Here is a 23,718-nt window from a genome sequence, read left to right as displayed (position 1 = left end):
GGCTCTCTGGCCAGGGATCTCCAGGCAAGGAAATCTGACTGGCCTGTCTTAGAGCAGGTAGCCACTCTGGTAAAATCAGCTATGGCCTGAGGGAAGAGGTCACACGGTGATCTGCATGGCTACCCTTTATGGGCTATGGGAAGGCACATTCTCTAAGAGGGTGTTGGCAGACAGAAAGGAAATGTACCTCTAATACAAGGTTGCCGTCAAACACCAGGTGTAGCTGAAAATGTGGGACTTATGTTTTGGACAGGGTGGCTGGAGATTTTGTAGTCATTAAGCAAACATATGGTGCTTGAAGTCATCATGAAGTCTAGATGAAACAATTCAGTATGTAGAATAATGAGCATGCAGAAGTGATTTTTAAAAACTGGACTACAAGAAACAGGAAAAATGTCAATGAATGACAGAGGTCATTGTCAGAAAAAGATTTTAAAAAACAGGACAGACTTTGAGGAAAGAGAGAATATTAAGAAATAAAGTTTCACCATAATTTTAAAAACAGATATTCTGATAGTTTCACAAGCCTGCAAGTTGAGGGAAAATGTAGATACAGTGTCCTGGGTGTCACCCAGGCATTGGACATATTTCATGACTTCATTTGGGACAAGACAGAGAAATAAAGACTGGATAAAATTCAGATGGGAGGATTACCAATCAGGCAATGAAGAACCCCAAAGGGATATGATGGGAGGATGTCCACCATAGGAAACTCTATTGTGAGCTGAAAGGTTCTAGTGTGAACTTGTCTTTGTGAACTTTTTATAAACGGTGTGGATATAAACAAGAATGATTTATTTATCCAATTTGTGAATAGCACAAAGGTGGAAAGAATCGCAAGAAACTGGTATGGCAGAGGGGAGGGTCCTACCTGAATTCAGTGGAAAAGAGGTGGATAACTTGGTAACTTACTGAAACCATTGATTTCCAACCCACACCTCAGTCAAATTCCTGCTGATGAGATGGGAACAGAAAATTCATATTTGTAACCCTTTCCCCAGGACATATTGCTTCCCAGTACTGTCCATGGGCTAACATCTGAGAACACTGATTTAAACCTCTAACGGGCTCGGTTTCTGAATCTGTAATGTGAAAGTTCACCAAAATGATTCCTAAGGTCTTTTCCAGCTAGAACATTTGCAGCTGTGCACATGTAAGGAGGATGTGGATTTCCACAGAGGGTTTACCCAACATCTAACTGCTGGCCTCAGTCCTTGCACTCGGGATTTGAATACCTTCATGACACCCCATAGTTAAGCATCCTCATTCTGTGATCAATCCTCATTCTGTGAAGCTATGTGGTAGTTTTTGAAGGATGCTTAAAATGTAAAAACACATTTATATAAAATTAATTGGATAAGTGGACAAATATCCTTAGGTCTCAGATACTGAAAGGCTCAATGGCATGTTACACACGTCTTCTTTCTCAAAGTTAGCCATATCTGTTTGTTTAACACCCAAGTTCACCCTTAAATGTCTGATTTCATTCTCAATGGAAAGAGAAACCAGTGTGCTGGGATAATATCTAGGCAGGAATTAAAAACAAATGATAATGAATGTGCATCATGGGTGTTTTTCTTATAGCCATGGGTGAGGTATTTCCCACCACAGGACAGGCTTAATGGAAGGCTAAGGTAGAGCCATTAACATCTCCATTCCAGTGCGTGGAAGGGTATTGTAGAGCCATTAACATCTCCATTCCAGTGAGTGGAAGGGTATTGTAGAGCCATTAACATCTCCATTCCAGTGAGTGGAAGGGTATGGTAGAGCCATTAACATCTCCATTCCAGTGAGTGGAAGGGTATTGTAGAGCCATTAACATCTCCATTCCAGTGAGTGGAAGGGTATGGTAGAGCCATTAACATCTCCATTCCAGTGAGTGGAAGGGTATGGTAGAGCCATTAACATCTCATCTCTTGGTGGAGATGCTGGTCATCCAATGATAGGACTGGGTTCCATGTCTCTAGTCCTGGGAATCTCATCTAGTGATGGAAAAGTGCAGATCATGCCTCATTCCACAAATATTTATTGCATTCCTACTATGCTCCAAACATTTTTCTAAAGAACCTCAAAGCTTGGTGAGAAAGACAGAATTAACAGTTATAAAATGATAGCATAGTGATGCTAACTATAGTGATACATACAGCCACTATGGAAGCATGGGGGAAGGACACCCATCCCTCCCTTCAGGAAGGGGAAAACCTGGAAAGACTTTTTAGAGTAGGTAGCAAAAAGCCAAAGAGCTGAGCCTTGAAAAATGAGGCTAGGAAATACAGCCAGGTGTCCGTGGGCAAAAAGAGCCCAGGAAAGTTCTCGGCAGTTATGAGTTTAAGCAGTTACACACACTGGACATGCTGTATATGGAAACCTGCAAGTGCAGAGAGCAAATCAGGGAGGGGAGATTGGAGATGAAGGCAGTGACAAAAGTGTGAGGCTCCACTGGGGAACTTGGACTTCATCCTATGGGAAATGGAGCGTCTTTGAGGGGTCAAAAGCATAGGAGCAACCTCTACAGCTGACATCTGGAGGAGGGGTCTAAAGGAGCAGAAACCAGAGGCAGGAGGACCAGTTATAGTGGCCACTGATGAGCAGGAGATGATCACGGCCAGTCTAGAAATTTGATGGTAGGGATGGAAAGAGGGACTCATTAAAAAATATATTTAGGTAACATCACCTGTATTTGGTGATGTGCAGTATGAGGAGCAGGAGAAAACTGGGTGAGTTCCTAGGTTTGTGGTTTGGATGATAGGATGGCACTAACCTAAGGAGAGACGAAGAGCAGCTGGAGTAGGTTACTCTGAGGTTTGGATGAAAAGGAAAAGAAATTAGGGGCGCCTCAGTGGCTCAGTTTGTTAAGCACTTGACTCTTGATTTTAGCTCAGGTCATGATCTCAGGGTTCTGTGATCGAGCCCCACGTCAAGCTCCACACTGAGGGCAGAGTCTGCTTGTCCCTCTCCCTCTGCTCCTCCCCCTATTTGCACGCATGTGCTCTCTCTCTCTGTCTCAAATAAATAAATGAATAAATCTTAAAAATAAAAAAAAAAAAGGAAAGGAAATGAGATTGGATGGTAGTTAGTGGGGATGTGGACCACAGACTATACATTTCAGGAGGATAAGGACTGTATCTGTATTCTTCACCCACAATGTCCTCAACACCTAGAGCAGTGTCTGTGCTTGCAAACCCTGAATAAATATTATTTTGAATGAATGTGGAAGGGCCACTAGAAGGATGGATCCTTAGATGAGAAAGATCTGAGCATGTTTACAAGCAAAGAGGAGGAAGCAACTGGGGGAGGAAATGAAATTATAACAGAGGAAACATATGTTCGATATAGTGAAGAGAATCCAAATATGCCACCCCAGAAGAGGACACATTGGCATAAGGATTATTTCGAGCTGAAGGATTATTTCGAGCTGAGAATCAACAGATGCAGGTAGAGTTCTCTGCCCTCTTCTTAGCTGCCTAAAAGAGCAGGGCATAAATTTCTCTTTGTGAAGCTGCCCCCACCACCACCAGGAAGGGAAGAGCAATTCTTACCATCGGAGATAGACAGTCAACACCAAAATCAGTATTCATGAACAAACTTTACTAAAATAACCTTTATTGGGGCGCCTGGGTGGCTCAGTCATTAAGCATCTGCCTTTTGTTCAGGGTGTGATCCCGGCGTTCTGGGATTGAGCCCCACATCAGGGTCCTCCACTGGAAGCCTGCTTCTTCCTCTCCCACTCCCCCTGCTTGTGTTCCCTCTCTTGCTGGCTGTCTCTCTCTGTCAAATAAATAAATAAAATCTTTAAAATAAATAAATGAAAAATAAAATAACCTTTATCTTCCATTAATTCTCCCATTGATTTCACTCATTGACGTTCAATCTTCTCTTGACTCTCAAACCTCCTTTCCTTCATTAAAATGGTAGATAAGCCCCCAATAGCTTCCAATAGATTCCAATAGCTTTCTTGAATTTCACTTCTTTTCCATGAACTCTTGTGCAAATACTAATAAAATATTGTGCCTTACTCCTGTTAATTTGTCTTTTGTTAGTTTATTTTGCATGCCTCCAGACACCGAACCTAAGAGGGGTAAAGGAAAGGTTGTTCCTCCCCGACAACAGCCAAGCCCCTAAAGAGGTGGGAAGGGATAGAGTCAAGGGCGCAGGTAATTGCACAAAAGGGGCCACATCACATGCCCTGAGACAAGAGAGAAGTTCCCGAGGATGGGTAATAAATATAAGTGTTTATAGAGAAAATATGGGGAAGTTGAAGGAGGTTATGTCTGATGGGCTCTCATATCCTTGAAGCGGTAAGAGGCAGTCTGAGTAATACTCCTCACCTCTGATCCTGCATTGCTCTCCTCGAACCAACTGAGCCAGATTCCTTCTCTGTCAGATCCTGAGTGGTGCCCCTCTAAGTATAATTGAGACCCACAAGCCTGGCACTTTGTGTGTATGCGTAACAGTTTATTTTAACATAAAATAATTCATTCGTATGGCTAAAAATAAAAGACATAGAATGATATAAAATAAGGAGTAAAGTAGTCACCGAATGTGTTGCAAAACAAGGTGTGTGTGCTAGGAGGGCGAGGAGGAGGGCGAGGAGGAGGGTATATATGTTAACTAGTTTTTCAAACAAGTCTTGACTCAAAACTTTCCTTGAGGCCTGGCACTTTATTGAATAAAATGTTAAAGAAGTTCACAAACTGTTTTAGCAAAAAAAAGCCTAATGCAAGACTTGGCATATGTACTACGAAACTCAGTGCTCCTTTTGTCCTTTACGCCTACTCTTTTCCCTTAAGATGAATTCTCTATTACGAGGATTTTTAATTCCTCAAATAAATAGAGTCATCCTGCTAGTCTTCTCTACCAGTTGTGCAGACATGTCCAGGCTTGACTGACTCCCAGGGCAGGATTAAAAAACAAAACAAAACAAACAAACAAAAAAAGCCCTGACGTTAAGCTGGGTCTCCTGCTATGCAAATCTACAAAAATATTTCATGTCATAGACCCATGGATTCACTCATGTACAGGGGAGTCAGAAAAGGTAAACGCACAAAAGACTATCTAAAGAAGTAAGCGATATGACACAGCAAGTGAGAAACCACACAATGTGTGCATTATTCATCTGTCTGGGTGAGAAAGAATCATGACTAATTAAAAAAAAAATGACCCTCAAAAGGTGCTGATCAAAGAAAATACAGTTCTGTTATTTTTTTACTGCTGATTTAATCTTAGGGGGCCAGTTTTGGTCCGATCCAGGAAACTTGATCCAATTCAAGAACTCAGTCTCTTCAAACTGAGTCTATTTTGGATAATGCTGAGTCTTTCACATTCTCTCCCCCATCTTTTGCTCTTCCCTAAGACAGCAGATGGCTGTAGGGGGTGACTGTGCTGTACCTCTCATAGTGGGCTGTAACAGAGAGGCAGAGCCCCTGGGTTCACACAGTGTCTTCTAGAGCAAGGCTTCTGGAACTTAAAAGTGACATGAATAATCTGTGTACCTTGTTACGGTACAGATTCTTGTTCACAGGGTCTGGGGCGATAACCCAAGACTCTGCACATCTAACAAGATTCCAGGTGATATTGATACTGCTGGTGTCTGGATGCACTTCAAGTACTGAGGTCCTAGATCCTTGCAGGTCTCCGATGTCACATGTCTGGTCTGCTTAGCCTCCAGGCCAGCGACCACCGAGGTATGACCCAGTGGACGTTTTGAGATGACATGCCGCCTCTCACAAATGATGCCCATAGTCTCACCCATCTTCCTTCAGTTACAAAGTCTTTGCACAGGGGCTTCTTGGACTCTGCACAGCTCTGGGGCACTCTCAGAGCATGCCCACCTATTCACTAGGACGTGAGGGAATGTCTGGGTTCCCTGAACACCATACAAAGCAAGAGAGCACCTCTCAGAGTACAACTTCACACTCCTCTATCACCTTCCACCATTTTGTGCCATCTCCTGCGTCATACTGGAAGAGGTAAGAGTTCTTCAGGCTCAAGCTCTTCTCTAGCACCATGTTGGAAGCCAATGTAGGGGAGGAAAAATTACTTTTCCTTCTACCCTCCTGGGTTCTTCTCCCTCTGAGGCCGTGTAAATTGGTTGACAAAAGACAGATTAACAAAAGATACACATTTATTTAATATAAATTTTTTGTAACACTGGAACCTTCATAAGGAAATGAAGACCCCAAGGAATGGTAAAACTTGCGCATGTTTACATGAGGTTTGCTGAAGAGCAGAAAGTCATGGTAAGATGTAATAGGACGAAAGGGTATGAGCTAAAGGTAGTAAACTGGGGAAAACTTGGCAAGGTCTGTTCATCCAGATTCTTGTCATCACCCCTCATCTGCAGGACAAGCTTGCTCCTTTCCTCCTGGAATAGGAAGAGCACCTTTCACATGAGGGTTTAATGACCTGCTTGGGCAGCGATGTGGGAGATCTGAGAGTCCTTCCTGCTTCAGCCATTTCTCAAATTGCTTCAGCTTAAAATGTTCAATATGCCAAGGCACCATATTTTGGGATAGCATATTCTGACCCACATCACGGGCCACCTTTAACTCCCATAATTTTCTCATATCTAGCTGGATATTTCTGAGGTCTCCTATCAGAATGCAGCTTCAAGAAGGGAAAACAGAATCACAACATCCTCCACCTGGCTCTAGCTCTCCCTCCCTCCCATTGCAGTCCACCTGAGCAAGAAGGATTGGCCATTTTGTTTCCTCTGCATCACATCCTGAGTAATGCCCCCCCTGTGATGGCAAAGCCCTAGATTCATATGTTGAATCCCTAATCTCCAGTGGGATGGCGCTCACTGAGGCCTTTGGTAGGTAACTAGGTTTCAGTGAGGTCAGATGCCATTAGTGCCTTACACAGAGATGAAGTCTCCAGAGCTCTCTCTCTCCCTCCCCCATGTGAGGATACAGCAAGAAGGAAGTGGGCTGTGAACCAGAAGGAGGCCCTCACCAAGAAGCCAACCATAAAGGCATCCTCATCTCGGACTTCCCATCTTCAGAACTGTGAGAAATGAATGTTTTTTGCCAAAGCCACTCAGTCTATCGTATTCTGTCATAACAGCCCAAACTGACTAAGACACTCTCTAAGCAGAATCAAGTCTCAGGAAGTTTGACACTTGATCTGTCGAATGGGAGTTAAAGAAATTTAGAAACTCACCTATTTGTAGTTATTATTTATTTTGCAAGAAGAACAAATAATTCAAAGTGTTTAATAAAAACATTTTTTCTATGAAAATAAGCATATCATCAGTAAACTAAAATCACACTTCTCTACAAATATAAATCATCAGGTATCTGAAATTTTATGTATTACCTTCCATTTTTTAATTGAGGTATAATTGACATATAACTTATATTAGCTTCAGCTGTGTAACATGAGTCAGTATTTGTATACACTGAGAAATGATCACTGCCAGTAAGTCTAGTTACCAACCATCACCACAGAAAATTGCAGAAAAAAATTTTTTTTCTTGTTATGAGAACTTTTAGATTTCATTCTCTTGGCAACTTTCAAGTATACACTATGATATTATTGACTATAGTCACCAGGCTGTATATTACACCCCCATGACTTATTTATTTTATAATTGGAAGTTTGTACCTCTTGACCCCTTCACCCATTTTGTCAACCCTCTAACTGCCCTCCCCTCTAACAACCACTGTTCTGTTCTCTATGACAGAAACGTTTTTATTTAGAAAAAGTCTTATTTGCAAGGCTTGCTATAGACTTTGAGACTCAATGGCTCTTTTTCCTAGGTAGGATTTGTTCTCTCTTCTCCTGAAGTAGTGAGCCTTAGGGTTTAGCCATGGAGGCAAAAGACTGTACGGGAACATGATTTAGGGAGGAAATAAAACTATATTGGATTACTGTATCAGATATATTATATCCGTACCTATACTTACACATCTCATAAATGCTAATTCACATAGCCCATTTCTGTTCTTCCTTCCCTTCTGACTTAATTGTAATAGAGTGATTACCTTACCTTACACTCTTATCCTATTTTAGAATTCTAGCCCTTTCTAGAGACCCAGCTCACCAGTATAAAGTTGATTGATATTACGATATTTACACAGGAGTGTGACAGGTTCAGGGTCCGAGTGACCCCATCAATATCCTCTTCCAGAGTGAGCCTTCATTGAATAGAGAGGGCACTTGTTTTGTCCAGGCTGGATCCTGTGAACTGACACTTAACAGCTCTGGTAGCACTCTGGTCATTTTTGCTGCCACTGTTGGTGATGATAAGGAGCTTTTCATAGTTAAAGGCTTTATCCATTAAAAAATATCTGATTATTGATTATTTAGGCCCTCAGATTTCTGTAAGATCAGGCTTAATCTGTTGTAAGGGGAAAGTCTTTTCTCCTTGTCTGGAATGTCCTTTTCTCACTGTCTGCCTTGAAAATCCCTACTCAGTTTTTATTTTTTTATTTTTTTTTTATTAATAATGATTTTTTATTATATTATGTTAGTCACCATACAGTACCTCCCCGGTTTTCGATGTAAGGCTCGATGATTCATTAGTTGTGTATAACACCCAGTGCACCATGCAATATGTGCCCTCCTTACTACCCATCACCAGTCTATCCCATTCCCCCACCCCCCTCCCCTCTGTAGCCCTCAGTTTGTTTCTCATAGTCCATAGTCTCTCATGTTTCATTCCCCCTTCTGATTACCCCCCCTTTCTTTATCCCTTTCTTCCCCTACCGATCATCCTAGTTCTTATGTTCCATAGATGAGAGAAATCATATGATAGTTGTCTTTCTCTGCTTGACTTATTTCACTAAGCATTATCTCCTCCAGTGCCGTCCATGTTGTAGCAAATGTTGAGAACTCATTCTTTCTGATTGCTGAGTAATATTCCATTGTATATATGGACCACAACTTCTTAATCCAGTCATCTGTTGCAGGGCATCTCGGCTCCTTCCACGATTTAGCTATTGTGGACATTGCTGCTATGAACATTGGGGCGCATATGGCCCTTCTCTTCACTACGTCTGTATCTTTGGGGTAAACACCCAGTAGTGCAATGGCTGGATCATAGGGTAGCTCAATTTTTAACTTTTTAAGGGACCTCCACACGGTTTTCCAGAGTGGCTGTACCAACTTGCATTCCCACCAACAATGTAGGAGGGATCCCCTTTCTCCACATCCTCTCCAACAATTGTTGTTTCTTGCCTTGTCTATTTTTGCCATTCTAACTGGCGTAAGGTGGTATCTCAGTGTGGTTTTGATTTGAATTTCCTTGATGGCTAATGATTTTGAACATTTTTTCATGTGTCTGTTAGCCATTTGTATGTCTTCATTGGAAAAGTGTCTGTTCATATCTTCTGCCCATTTTTTGATTTGTTTATTTGTTTCTCGTGTATTGAGTTTGAGAAGTTCTTTGTAGATCTTGGATACCAGTCCTTTATCTGTAGTGTCATTTGCAAATATATTCTCCCATTCCGTGGGCTGCCTCTTAGTTTTTCTGACTGTTTCCTTGGATGTGCAGAAACTTTTAATCTTGATGAAGTCCCATAAATTCATTTTATCTTTTGTTTCTCTTGCCTTTGGGGATGTGTCATGAAAAAGGTTGCTTTGGCTGATGTCGTAGAGGTTGCTGCCTATGTTCTCCTCTAGAATTTTGATGGATTCCTGTCTCACATCGAGGTCTTTCATCCATTTGGAGTTTATTTTTGTGTATGGTGTGAGATAGTGGTCAAGTTTCATTCTTTTGCATGTAGCTGTCCAATTTTCCCAGCACCATTTATTGAAGAGACTGTCTTTTTCCCACCGGATGTTTTTTCCTGCTTTATCAAATATTAGTTGCCCAAAGAGCTGAGGGTCCATTTCTGCGCTCTCTATTCTGTTCCATTGGTCTATGTGTCTGTTTTTGTGCCAGTACCATGCTGTCTTTGTGATCACAGCTTTGTAGTACAGCTCGAAATCCGGCATTGTGATGCCCCCAGCTTTGTTTTTCCTTTTCAACAGTTCCTTGGAGATTCGGGGTCTTTTCTGGTTCCATACAAATTTAAGGACTATTTGTTCCAGTTCTTTGAAAAACGTTCTCGGTATTTTGATCGGGATAGCATTGAAAGTGTAGATTGCTCTGGGTAGCATGGACATTTTAACTATGTTAATTCTTCCGATCCATGAGCATGGAATATCTTTCCATCTTTTTATGTCTTCCTCAATGTCTTTTAAGAGTGATTTATAGTTTCTAGAATAAAGGTCCTTTACGTCTCTGGTTAAGTTAATTCCAAGGTAACGTATGGTTTTTGGTGCTATTGTAAATGGGATGGATTCCCTGATTTCTCTTTCTTCGTTCTCGTTATTCGTGTACAGAAATGCAACTGATTTCTGAGCATTGATTTTGTATCCCGCCACGTTACTGAATTGCTCTATAACTTCTAATAGTTTGGGAGTGGCTTCTTTTGGGTTTTCCATATAGAGTATCATGTCGTCTGCGAAGAGAGACATTTTGACTTCTTCTTTGCCGATTTGAATACCTTTGATCCCTTTTTGTTGTCTGATTGCTGTTGCAAGGACTTCTAGTACTATGTTGAATAATAGTGGCGAGAGTGGGCATCCTTGTCGTGTTCCTGATCTTAAGGGAAAGGCTTCCAGCTTTTCCCCATTGAGAATAATATTTGCAGTAGGCTTTTCATAGATGGCTTTTATGAGGAGACTAAGAACCATCCTGCTCAGGAATGACTCGATAAACCAGGAAATCAAAAATCAAATTAAACAATTTATGGAGACCAATGAGAATGAAAATACAACAGTCCAAAACCTATGGGATACTGCAAAGGCAGTCCTAAGGGGGAAATACATAGCCATCCAAGCCTCACTCAAAAGAATAGAAAAATCTAAAATGCAGTTTTTATATTCTCACCTCAAGAAGCTGGAGCAGCAACAGAGGGACAGGCCTAATCCACGCACAAGGAAGCAGTTGACCAAAATTAAAGCTGAAATCAATCAAGCAGAAACCAGAAGTACAGTAGAGCAGATCAACAGGACTAGAAGCTGGTTCTTGGAGAGAATCAATAAAATTGACAGACCACTGGCAAGACTTATCCAAAAGAAAAGAGAAAGGACCCAGATTATTAAAATTATGAATGAAAAAGGAGAGGTCACGACGAACACCATTGAAATTGGAAGGATTATTAGAAATTTTTATCAACAGCTATATGCCAATAAACTAAGCAATCTGGAAGAGATGGAATCCTTCCTGGAAACCTATAAACTACCAAGATTGAAAAAGGAAGAAATTGATTTCTTAAACAGGCCAATTAATTATGAAGAAATTGAGTCAGTGATAAACAACCTTCCAAATAACAAAACTCCAGGCCCGGACGGTTTTCCTGGGGAATTCTACCAAACATTCAAAGAAGAAATAATACCTATTCTCCTAAAGCTATTTCAAAAAATAGAAACAGAAGGAAAGCTACCAAACTCATTCTATGAGGCCAATATTACCTTGATCCCCAAACCAGGCAAAGACCCCCTCAAAAAGGAGAATTACAGACCGATTTCCCTAATGAATATGGACGCCAAAATCCTCAACAAGATACTTGCTAATAGAATCCAACAGTTCATTAAAAGGATTATCCACCACGATCAAGTGGGATTCATACCTGGGATGCAAGCGTGGTTCAATATTCGCAAATCAATCAGCGTGATACATCATATCAACAAGAAAAGACTCAAGAACCATATGATCCTCTCAATCGATGCCGAAAAAGCATTTGACAAAATACAGCATCCTTTCCTGATTAAAACCCTTCAGAGTGTAGGAATAGAAGGTACATTTCTCAATCTCCTACTCAGTTTTTAAAACCCAGCTGTAATGTTGCCGACTCTGTATGGCCTTCCCTGAGTCCTTCCCTGCACCCAGAAGGACTAAAGTTCTTTGTTATGTGCCACTGCTCTAGCTCGTAAGCACCCCTATTGTCACACCATTCACAGTGAATCAGGAGTATTTGCCCCCACAGCAGTCTCCCTTACAGAATTTTCTGTATTGCTCACCCCAGTCCACAGTCTGGCACACAGATGATCAATAAGCATTTGTTGGCTGAGTGACTGGCTGACAGAATAAGTGAGTGGGTCTCAAGTGCCAGTGCCCGAGGCCCCACATGTAGTGAAAAGTAATGCTGAAGTTCCATGGTGGACTGGGACCCCCAGGCCCACTTTGGCCCACCACCGCACTGCTGTGCACTTCTGGACTTTCAAATTAGGAAAGCTTACTGTCTACCTACAATAAAGAGGGGTGAACTGCCAGGAGCCTTACATATTTTTCCAGTCCTCTCTCTCCTTCCTGCCCTCCCTTTGGTGAAGAGTAGATTTCTCAGAATTGCCACTGGAACTTAGTTTTGGGGTGAGTGGTAGCAAAAGAACAGAATAAACTATCATCATGTTGAGCCCTAAAGAGTCAAGAGCAGAAAAGAACTTTCCTTGAGGTCGTCTTTTAAGAATCGCTGGCATTTCTCATATGTTTATTGTATGAGTGACATATTGGTAAGATTTTGCATACTTTCATTTAATCGTAACAACTACCCTTTGAGAGAAGCCTTCCTGATATGCTTTATTTCACAAATGGGGAACTGAGACTCCTGAGGTCATGCTAACTGCCCAAGGCCCCATTGGTTTAGCAGTAACAGAACTGGGACCCAAGCCTGCACAGGCATGCCTGATGTCCAAATCCACTCTCTTAAGGTAATGGAGTCCACTAGGAATACACCAGTAAGGAAGAGGGAAGGGGAGTTAATTAGGAATTGGCACTTGTTAGGGTAATAGATACCTGTCAAACTTTGTGGCCACCCAACATCTTTGAACACCTTTCCTGTATTTGGGTAATTTTCCACATGAAGAGTCCCGCCCTCGCAAAGGTGGAAACCAGACATTTGCACTGGTGCAAAAAGGGAAAATGCCACTCAACACACACACGAAGACTAACTAAATGAATAAGTGAATAGACCTCAGAAATAGAAGCAGTACCAGGACACTGGTCCCTATTGCCCACTGCATTCTGTTAAACTCATTAAACAAGGAGGCCAAGAAAGGAGTGACTCTAACGCCCTAGTGGCCAATATAAGCAAACCAAAATCTAAACCTTAACCTTTACAAATGCCTCAAGGTTATGAAATCAAGATACTAAAGACAGCCAATCACAAACAGCCAAGCAGGCTTTAAGCTATAGCCAATCAAATAACATCTACACTTTCCCTATGAAGTTTTTCCCCTGGCTCCTGTGGGCAGAGTGCTCCTAACCACTTCCGATTTGGCACTGCCCAATTCAAATTGATTTTTGCTCAAATAAACTCTTAAACATGTTTAGTATACCTCCATTTGTTTTTTTTAGCAGTTCTAAGGCATTTGCACAGAGATCTAACAAGGCCAGACAGCCGAATCCCAGAGAGTGACCTTAATCTTGGGCCATGGGGTTCACGAGGTACATGATTAGAAAAGCACTGGCCCCTCTCATTGGGTAATTAGGGGTCAGGGCACCATAGTAACGTGGCATGGTAGAAAACTGGCTCCAGCCCTACCCTCATCTTTCATGGCTTTGGGAACACATCAGGCCTTCCTCTGGTATAATGTGGAAGCTGGGGACCAAGGCTCACAGTTGAAGTTGTATGATACATTAAACTATTGCTTGAACCCCAGGAACCAAGCAGCATTCAAGACTGCAGAAGTACCAGCCCTCCCTCAGGTGTGATCAGAATGCTAGGGTCTGGGGCGCCTGGGTGGCACAGCGGTTAAGCGTCTGCCTTCGGCTCAGGGCGTGATCCCGGCGTTATGGGATCGAGCCCCACATCAGGCTCCTCCACTATGAGCCTGCTTCTTCCTCTCCCACTCCCCCTGCTTGTGTTCCCTCTCTCACTGGCTGTCTCTATCTCTGTCAAATAAATAAATAAAATCTTTAAAAAAAAAAAAAAAAAAGAATGCTAGGGTCTGAGACTCGTGGTTGGCCAGAACTGACTGCCTTAAGCCACCGGGCTATAGCCAGTTTCCAGCAAGTCTCCAGGGAAGGAACTCATGGTCTAGAAGGCCACTGGCAGAGAGAGTCAGTCTTACACAAAGTACCCCTTTCTCTCCTTTGCTTTCCCAGCGTCCCTTGCAGTAAAGGCACAGATGTGTGATCCAGGCTCTGCTGGTCAGACACGCCCACACGAGATTTGACTTGGAAGAGAGCACGGTGAGAATAAAGGAACATGAAATACATTTCCTGACAGTGGCCAATAACAGAAGCCTCTGCTTCTGGGAACAATGGTGGTGGCAACTCTGGAATCCAGGACCCAACATCAGCTTTGCCTGTTATGCTATCTGTGCCTAGAGAAGGCTGCCACAGGGCTGCCTCTGATACAGACTCGTGGGTCATTTGGTATTGTTTCTGTCCATGTGCTCTCCAGCTGATCCAGCCCTCCCGGAAATTCTCTGAGCTACCTAATGACCTGGAATAAATTCATCCTCCACTTCAACAAGCTGAAATAGGTTCTGTTGTTTACAACCCAGAAGTAGAGCAATCACTGATCGTCTGTTTTGTGCCAGGCACTGTCCTCAGCACTGTCCCATTCTTCATCCCATTGGATTCTCGCACACAACCTACCAGACAAATACAATTTGAAGTGCTGAAGGAAAAGCAGGGAAGGCTTAGGGTGAGGCTGACAAGATCGACCCACCAGAGATCACGAGGACTCCTGTCCGTCAGCTGTTGAGTTCGTGCCTTCTCCCATAAGCGTGCTATAATACACACCCCAAGTTGTAGGTAAAAGGAACACCACATACCTGGCTGTGGACATAGGGGTGGCAGCTTCCACAGACCCTTCCACGAGATTCTTCTTTGCAATCCCATGCTGGCAGCCAGATGCACAAAGTGTTTGAGATGCTCCCATAAGCTCCGACTTACCTCGTGGAGCAGCACTTCAGAGAAAGTGCCTGGAGCTTGTTCTCTGACCCTGCGACAGCCGCCCCGCTGCCCCCGCCAAGGCCTTCTTGTCACAACTCCCCAGAGTTAGGCAAGCTCTAATCCCTCAACTAAAATCATGATTTCCAAAATACACAGTTCCTCTCCCCCAGCCTGGACTGTAACTGATATAATCAGTACAGTGAAAAGTGGGATGGGAAATAACACGTATGGTAGAGATAAAACTCACATGCATTTTGTTCAAAGCAAACTAGAATAATGGAAAAACCTTGAGCTTCAGGAATCATAAAGAGTCAGGTTATAACCTCAGCTTTGCCCTTTATAGCTCTATAATGTTCAATAAATTAATTACTAAACATCTCTGAGCCTCCATTGTCTCATTTCAAAATGGGCACGATATTTGCCTCACGGGCTTGGTGATGATTAAATGAGAATGTTTTAAAGTGTTGAGAACATAATAGACTCAAATCTCTGGCCCTTTCCGTTTTGTGACCAATGTTTAGAAAACAAATAAAATAAGAACGTGTGTTTGTTGCCCATTTTAATTGAGAATTCTTATTTTTTTAAAGATTTATTTTAGAGAGAGAGAGTGGGCGCACACGAGTGGGGGGAGGGGCAGAGAGAGAGGGAGAAAGAGAATCTCAAGCAGACTCCGAGCCAAGCATGCAGGCTGACATGGGGTTCAATCTCATGACCCTGAGATCATGACCGAAGCCAAAGCCAAGAGTCAGACACTTAACCAACTGAGCCCCCCAGGCACCCTGAGAATTCCTGTTTTTCATAGTTATTTATAGGACTACCAAGGTAAAAATGAATACCTTTATCAAATACATAACTTTAAATAATACATATCAAAACAAAAATTGTGATTGCTCTGGATTTTCCCTCTCAAATTGGTTTTTAAAAATATTCTGTACTATACTATGCCTCTTTTATTTTTTATTCTTTATATTTTAAATACAGAATGCCTCACGAATTTGCATGTCCTCCTTGCACAGGGGCCATGCTGATCGTCTCTGTATCGTTCTAATCTTAGTCTATGTGCTGCTGAAGCGAGCACTGTGCTATGTGTCTTTTAATATACTTCAGAGAAAAGTGTAAGTTTTCACAGGCTATGGATTTTTAAGTTTTCAGAAAGTAAAAAATTCATTTTCACATTTATAAATAGGAAAAAATGTTAGACAAAGCATATATTTAATGGATAACTATTGTTTATGGCACATTCAAACAATAATATATAAGCAGAAGGGGAGCTAAGAGTTCATTGTACTCACATGGAGAGGTTCATCAGTAGCTTTGAAGATAGTTTCAACAAGGGCATGGTTCTCCCAGTCCACGACCCCAAGGATGACTTGGCTCTTGGGTCTCAGTTTCCTCATCAGTTACTACCAAGAAGGCTTACTGTGGAGTCTTCCAAGTTCTAGCATTCTAGGACCATGAATGTGAGCTCTGTGGGCAATAAATAACATTTACTCAGTTATTCCTCCTCCTCACCAAATGAGAAAAGCAGGTGATAATTAGATTCTTCCCAACCCTTGAATGTGATAATTTAAAGGAATAATAATAGCATAGTATGTGTAATAAGGCATTTTACTAAATGTTTTATATCCAGTATATAATTCAATCCTCACAATCCCAATAACACAAAATTATTCTTGCTCCCTTTTACAGACAAGGATACTGAGGAGAGAAAAGCTAAGTAACACTCACAGTGGCGCCCAGTTAGAAGGACAAAGGCGGAAGGAGTACTGAAGCGTGGTAAAGGATACTGGCTCTGGGATCAAATCCTGACTTTACTTTCTTTGTGGTTTAGGGGCAGATTACTTAGTCCCTTCAACCCCCCATTTTTGTGTTCTGTTAAATGGTACCAGTTGTATTTCCCTCCAAGGATTAAATGAAATCATTTGTTTAATGATCAACAAGTGAGAACTGTGCTAGAGATGATAATGATTTATATTGCCTCCCGAAGTATTTCCTTTTAACGCACCCCGTATCTTAAGCAAACTGGCATTTCAAAACCCAAGCACTGTGCACTACTGTTGCTAGACAAATGCTAAGCTTTTTCACCAATTAGAAAGACTAATGCGACACAGTCGCTAAGCTGTTTCACACTTCATGTGTACTCAGAGATGAAGATTGCTGCACATCACATTACAAACATATTTCCCACTACTCATAGGAAGGGACATGGCAATCCAGAGGGAATTTTTCAACATGATAATTAATGCAGATAATGTATCTTCCCTGCAATGGAAAAGGTCAGAGGAATGTATCAGTTCCCTCTTTCATTGGTTAAAAAATATTTGCATCCTCTTTTGACCTTCCCCCTATTTTACCCAAAAGAACTCATGATGACCACCCAGGAATTATTGGACACTCCACCATCCCACTGCCTAATGGCGAGGAACATCTTGACGCCTTTGGGCTCAGCTGTGCTCATTAGGTACAGAAATGCCCTGAGAAGACAGCGAACTTATTCAGATTTTTGTTTGTCTACTGTTTGATGTAATAGTGTTTTATTTTTGGCCCCCAGTTGCTCAGGGAAAAAAAAAAAAAAAACCTTGGTTAAGCTGCTGATTTCCTCTAAATCGCTGAGCACAGGGATTGTAGCTTGATAAAGTCATTTAGTTGCTAGCTGTTTATATTCAAACCATGCCAATGGCTCTTGCTGGAGTTTTTCATGAGGAATGTGATGATGTTTACTTCTTTATGGGGTTGCAATAACCATGAATTTACCAGTACTATTTCATAGGGGATTTTTTAAAATTTATTTCATCTTTAGGGCTTTGAAATATAAAATTTTATGTAGGTTTTCACTGAAGAAGATGTCACAAAGCGAAGGTATATATGTTTTCACTGAACAAAATTAGTTGCAACTTCCCCAAATAGTCCTAAATTCTGAAACATTAATATATTGGCCATTCGGTCTTGAATGTGGCATCCTCAAGACACTTCCCAGGAGGTATTATCAAGGTCCATTTGAATAGAAAAAATCATAATTGTGACATCAATACTAAAGTGAGAGAAGGAAGTAGGGGATGAGAGAACTCTTTTCTCTCTCTTCTCCCAGCCCTGAAGGCAAAGGGATTAGCAGAGAATATAGACTGTGCTTACCTAAAATAAGAAAAAATGTTGAATTAGGAAAGCTGTTGATTTTCCATCCATCCATCCATCCATCCATCCATCCATCTGTCCATCTATACAATAAACATATATCTGTTGAATATCTATAAAAGGCCAATGTGCTAGAGATACAGAAACAAAATCGTGTTGTTCGTTAAGTCAGTTATTCATGTAATAAGCATTACCAATTAGCTAACGTTTGATTCATGAAAACCGAAAACAAGTAATTATAACATGGGGGATGAGTATATAAAAGTATTCAAGGGGCGCCTGGCTGGCTCAGTCAGTAGAGCATGTGACTCTTGATCTTGGGGTTGTGAGTTCAAGCCCCACATTGGGCATAGAGCTTACTTAAATAAAAAGGCATTCAAAATCCCAAAGGAGCAAGAAGCTGAGGAAATAACCAAGCCCTCACCTGTAGCATATGTGACAGCGGCTGAATTAAAGGGCACCTAGGCTGCCACAGGATATATGGTAAAGCTGTCTCTGGAACCCTCAGCCACTAAGGTACAGAGAGGCCGAGTGTGGAATGACAGAAAGTTTGTGATCTCAAGAACCACACAGCACTGGGTTTGCATCCCTATTGTGGCAGACTGTGTTTCTGGTCTCCCTTGCAGCTGTGCAAGGCTTTGGAGATTAAGTTCTCGTCAGTGGTTGCTATAGATTGAATGTTGTGTCTTCTCCATTCACATGTTAAAATCCCAACCCACGATGTGTATTAGGAGGTGGGGCCTTGGGGAGATGATTAGTTAGCAAGGGTGAAGCCCTCCTGAATGGGATTAGTGCCCCTATAAAAGAGATCCCAGAGAGCTCCCTTTGCCTCTTCTGCTACATAAGGCCACAGCTGTCTAAGAACCAGGAAGACACAGCTGTCTATGAACCAGGAAGAGAGCTCTCACCAGACATCAAATTTGCTAGCACCTTGATCTTAGTCTTCCCAGTTCCCAGAACTGTGAGAAACAAACTTCTGCTGTTTATAAGCCACCCTGTTTGTGGTTAAGTTGCTAGAGCAGCCCGACGGACTAAGTCAAGCAGCATAACTTCCAAGAAGTATCCTTAAGAGAGGAAGGGATTTCTCTCCCCCCTCTCTTTTCGCTTTCTATTGGCAAATAGGAGACACTGAAAGCTGATGCTAGAGCAACCCTCTTAGACCATCAGATGGAAACCTTGTGTGGAGGATAGAGAGCAACATGAGCCACAGAGTTGGATGGATATGAAGCCACCATACCAGCCCCATGTGGCCTGTGGGAGGAAAATAAAGCTGATATGTTTTAGTCACTACTGTCACTTATAGTTGAACTTAATCCTAAGTACTACCAACAATGAGACCTTAATTAAATACAACCTTCATGAAACTCTCTGAGACTTAGTTTCCTCATCTACAAAATGAGGATAATAATGCCTATTTTTATAATTGGTGGAAGGACTGCATTAAAAGAGTAAATAAATTTAATTCACCTGGAATAATGCCAGGTATCCAGTAGTATTTTTATAAACAGTAGCTATTATTCTAGTAATGTTCTTTGTCTTTCCAAAGCTCATGCTTCACAAATCTCTAAAACTTGAACAGAATCAGAACTCCCACTTCCTGACAGTTACATCAACCATCATCAAGGTCAAGCACCAGCTGAAATTCACGATGTTTATTTCAGCAGTGGGGGGATACTGGGGTAGGAGATGATGGGGAAGGAAGGCAGAGATGGGAGAAATCGATAGTTCTTCCTTAGATACATGAAGTTTGAGATGCTTATCAGACATCTAAGTGGAAACAGATGTAGAGAAAGCAATTAGATATATGATTCTAGTGCTATTCATAAAGGTACTAGAACACCACAGATTTGAGACTTGTCAGCACCTAGATGGGATTCCAAGATATGGGGTAGAATGAGATCACCTAAGAATGTGGATCTCAAAATTAGAAAGCCAAGGACAGAGTCTTCAGGCATTCTGATATTTAGAGGTCAGTAGAGAAGAAGTCATTAATGAGGAAAGTCCAACGAATATGCTGTCTTGGAAATCTAGAGACTCAATGTCTTATGGAAGAGGTAATCAGCTGCATCAAACGCCACTGAGAGGTTAAGTGAGCCAAGGACAGAAAATTGCCTGTTGGTAAGAAATGGGTTGCTGGCAACGTGGATGCAGTAGGCAGCCTCTAAGACGGCCCCCTGTGAGTCTTTCATACTGGTATCTATGCCCATCTGCAGTCCCCTCCCCTTGACCATAGACTGGTCATTCATTCATTCATTCATTCATTCATTCATTTAAAGCAGGCTCCAGTCCCAGCCCAACACAGGCCTTGAACTCAGGGCTTGCCCCTGACATCAAGAGCTGAGCTGAGATTGAGTCGGATGCTTAACCAAGTAAGCCACCCAGGCATCCCCTTACTGACTTGTTTTTAATAGAATATAGCAGAAGTGATGCAACTTCTGAGTCTAGGTTACAAAATGGCTGTGGCTTCCATCCCGTCTCTCTCTCCAGTGTTTGGCTTGGATGCTGGCACAGAGTAAACAGACAGATTTAAAGTGAGTAGGGATTTTTCAAGGCAAAGATGAGAGAGGAAGAGAGGGGTGTGGTACTTAGAGAGGCTTGTAAGGGAGTAGTTATGTCAGTGGTCTCTAGACTCTTAAGCTGTATGAGAAGAGAAGCAAGAACATGAAGTGTGTGAGGGAAAGAGAAGACGTAGCAGGACAAAGGATTAGAACCTCGGAGGAATGAGGACCTGGTGGAATATCAGAGTAACTGAGGAGAAAAGATAAGAGGTAATGGGTAGAGAGAAGAATGCTTCAAATAGAGATTTCAAAATACATATTGGTGAGTGTAATGTCTACAGTAAGAGTGAAGGAAAATGTGGGAAAAAAACTAAAGGTGTAGAATGAATCACTGTTGTAGGTGTGGAAGTCATCCAAGATTTCCACAGACACATGGTAAGAATGACAGTGAGACAGATGCTGGGACCACCAGACCCGGAAGTAGCAGGTTCTGTACCCGGAATTAATTTCTTACTCTGTATCACTCAGAGAGAGTCGGCTTCACTGACACCCCTAATCTCAGACATTAGAAAGTGGTAAACCACATTAGACCCATAATTTATCTAAATACAAGTCTTTCTCATTTCTACTCTTTCAGGATATGCCTTAAGCCTATAAACAAATGGTATATTTAATGAAACACCACAAGAATCAAAAATAAAAAGCTTACCCATAAAACTAGTGCACCAAAATTGAGTCACTCTAACCTGAGACAGTCACATTATGTACTCAAGGCTGGAGACATGAATGATATAGAAGACAAAATTGGGCTGCCTGATGCATGCTCCTCAGTCACTTTAGCTTTTGTCAGTGAGCAAGAAAATCAAGATGTTAGGGGATTGTAGAAGGAAAGATAGCAAATGTGGGCAAAGGGAATGAAAGGAAGGTTGTGAGTAGATCTTTTAAGTCATGTGCACCTGCTTAGGAATGAACTTTAAAGATTTATTTATTAATTTATTTGAGAGAGAGAGAGAGCAGGGGGGAGGGACAGAAAGAGAGGGAGAGAGAATCTCAAGCAGACTGCACGGAGCCCACAGCCCAACATGTGGCTCGATCCCATGATCCTGAGATCACGACCGGAACCAAAACCAAGAGTCAGATGCTCAACCAACTGCACCACCCAGGTACCTCAGGAATGAACTTTAAAAAAGATACTATTAAATAAACATTTTTCAGAAATATTAAAACATAATGGAACCACATTTGTCTACAGGGCAACAATGCAAAAAGCCCACTTAAAGTTTGGAAGACACTTGTAAATGATCTTAACTATTAACCGTAGCACATGCTAGCTGGACTCAGAGTTGTTTTCCCACCTGTAAAATGGGAATAGTAACCAAATTTCATGGGATTTCTGTGAGAACCAACAAACATGGTGTATGTGAAAGTGTTTTATAAAGTGTAAAGTTCTCTGCACATAAAAATATCTTCATCACCATCCCCAGGAAACTGTGATTATCATGTGCATATCCATTATTTGTGTCTATGCAGACCCCTGCTCTCCTTCCAGTAATAACATAACGCTCTTTCCACTGAAGAACTGTTCTTCCTTATTATGGAGGGAGTACCCACTCCCCATCCTGGCCAAGGGATTCAGCTGGCCATAGTGATGGGTCAGGACAGCCGTGACCTTTAAGTCAGTCCAATCACAGTTCTTCTTGACTTCTGTCTTTTCTTGCCAAGAGCTGTAAGAATATGTCCCCAGAGACACTGATGACCATATCCTCCCCTGCCCCCTGCAGGATAAAGTTGACATGTAGAAAGAAGGAGAGGTGAGAGACAAAGTCCTGAAAGAATTTCCATCATCCTATATGGCTAGGCCCAGACCTGTCCATCCCATAATTTTCTTATGTGAACTTTCTGCACGCGCGCGCACACACACACACACGTAAGCATTTGAATTGCATTTTACTCACTTCCAAAAAAGAGTCTGGCTAACACAGATTTTACAATGACAAACTTTCAAATTAAAAAATGTGGAGAGAGGAGAACTTGCTCATTGTCTCCTTTTCAAACTATAGAATAGTGTTCGGAATAGCGAAAACACAGAACCTATATATATAGATAGCCTCAGCATAGTGTACACAGAGTGAGAAGCTAGTCATCCTCCGATATCATCAGGTAGCAATAATAACTACAACCTTTTGTAGTATGTGGTAGAGGAAACAAACCTCTTAAGGAATATTGTTCATAAACATTGAATTCCTTAAAAAGAAATTTGATGGTTTTGGTCAGCTATTCTAAACTAATACACGTTGTTGCCATAAAGTCCTAAGTAAAAAAGACCATTATAGATGAATTTCTAAATTAGGTGCATTGACCATCCCAGACTTTTTCTAGAATAAGTAGCCCACTTTACAGAGGAGCGCTCTAACAAGTCCAATTTCTGTCTGTAGTACTTATCACGAAGACCTGAGTAGGAGTAGGCTTAGAGATACATCCAGAATGATGTAAAGACATCATTTTACAGATGAGGGAACCAAGCCCCAAATATGAAGCAACTTGAGCAAGTTCACAGTTTGCCAATAAATTAGGTGAGTATTCTTTGCTTATAAAATAGTTCTTTGTGGGGCGCCTGGGTGGCTCAGTCAGTTGAGTGTCCCACACTTGATTTCGGCTCAGGTCCTGAGATCAAGCCCCGCAATTCAGCAGGGAGTCTTCTTGGGGTTCTCTCTCCCTCTCCTCTCCCTCTCCCTCTGCCCCTGCCCCCAACTCATGTGTGCACACTTGCATGCACTCTCTTTCTCTAAAAATAGATAAATAAATCTTTAAATAAAATAATTCTTTGCTTTACAAAACACAACACCATATTTTTAATTTTAATTGATGCTTACAATATAAATTTCGTAATCTATGGCCAAGTTAAAAAAAACTCTATTAAATTTGTAAAACTTTGATTTGTACACAACTCAGGAGAGCATTTATTGCATCTATATATAATTCCAGTCTGGACACACTATTTATGATATCAGAAATTCACAGTCATTTCGGTGACTCAGCACTGGGATAAATAAAATGTTTAGCTTGGCAAATCCCAATATCTTAAGAAGTAGAGACAATTGCCTGGTGAAACACGATAGTCCTGTTAAATGTTCCAGTGGTTCTTAAACCAATTGATAAAATCCCTATTGCTGTAATTCTTGTATTAGGTAATTT

The 23,718-nt window shown here is 41.6% G+C and overlaps 1 long non-coding RNA gene and 1 other non-coding gene across 2 annotated transcripts in view; both read right to left on the bottom strand.

Moving 5' to 3' along the window:
• The window catches only part of LOC130544021 (uncharacterized), a 363,074-nt gene that overhangs the window by 293,363 nt on the left and 45,993 nt on the right, over nucleotides 1-23,718 (bottom strand). Inside the window, exon 2 of the long non-coding RNA XR_008959882.1 lies at nucleotides 16,186-16,360. This is a non-coding gene — a long non-coding RNA (uncharacterized LOC130544021). The remainder of the gene's footprint in view (nucleotides 1-16,185; nucleotides 16,361-23,718) is intronic.
• Nucleotides 15,865-15,971, bottom strand: LOC113260675 (U6 spliceosomal RNA). Its single transcript, XR_003318055.1, has one exon. It is a non-coding gene; the product is annotated as a U6 spliceosomal RNA (small nuclear RNA).

This window comes from Ursus arctos, unplaced genomic scaffold, assembly GCF_023065955.2.
Source record: "Ursus arctos isolate Adak ecotype North America unplaced genomic scaffold, UrsArc2.0 scaffold_18, whole genome shotgun sequence".
Lineage (NCBI taxonomy): Eukaryota > Metazoa > Chordata > Mammalia > Carnivora > Ursidae > Ursus > Ursus arctos.
The sequence above is the reverse complement of the archived record's forward strand: the minus strand, read 5'-3'. Positions and strand labels throughout refer to the sequence as shown.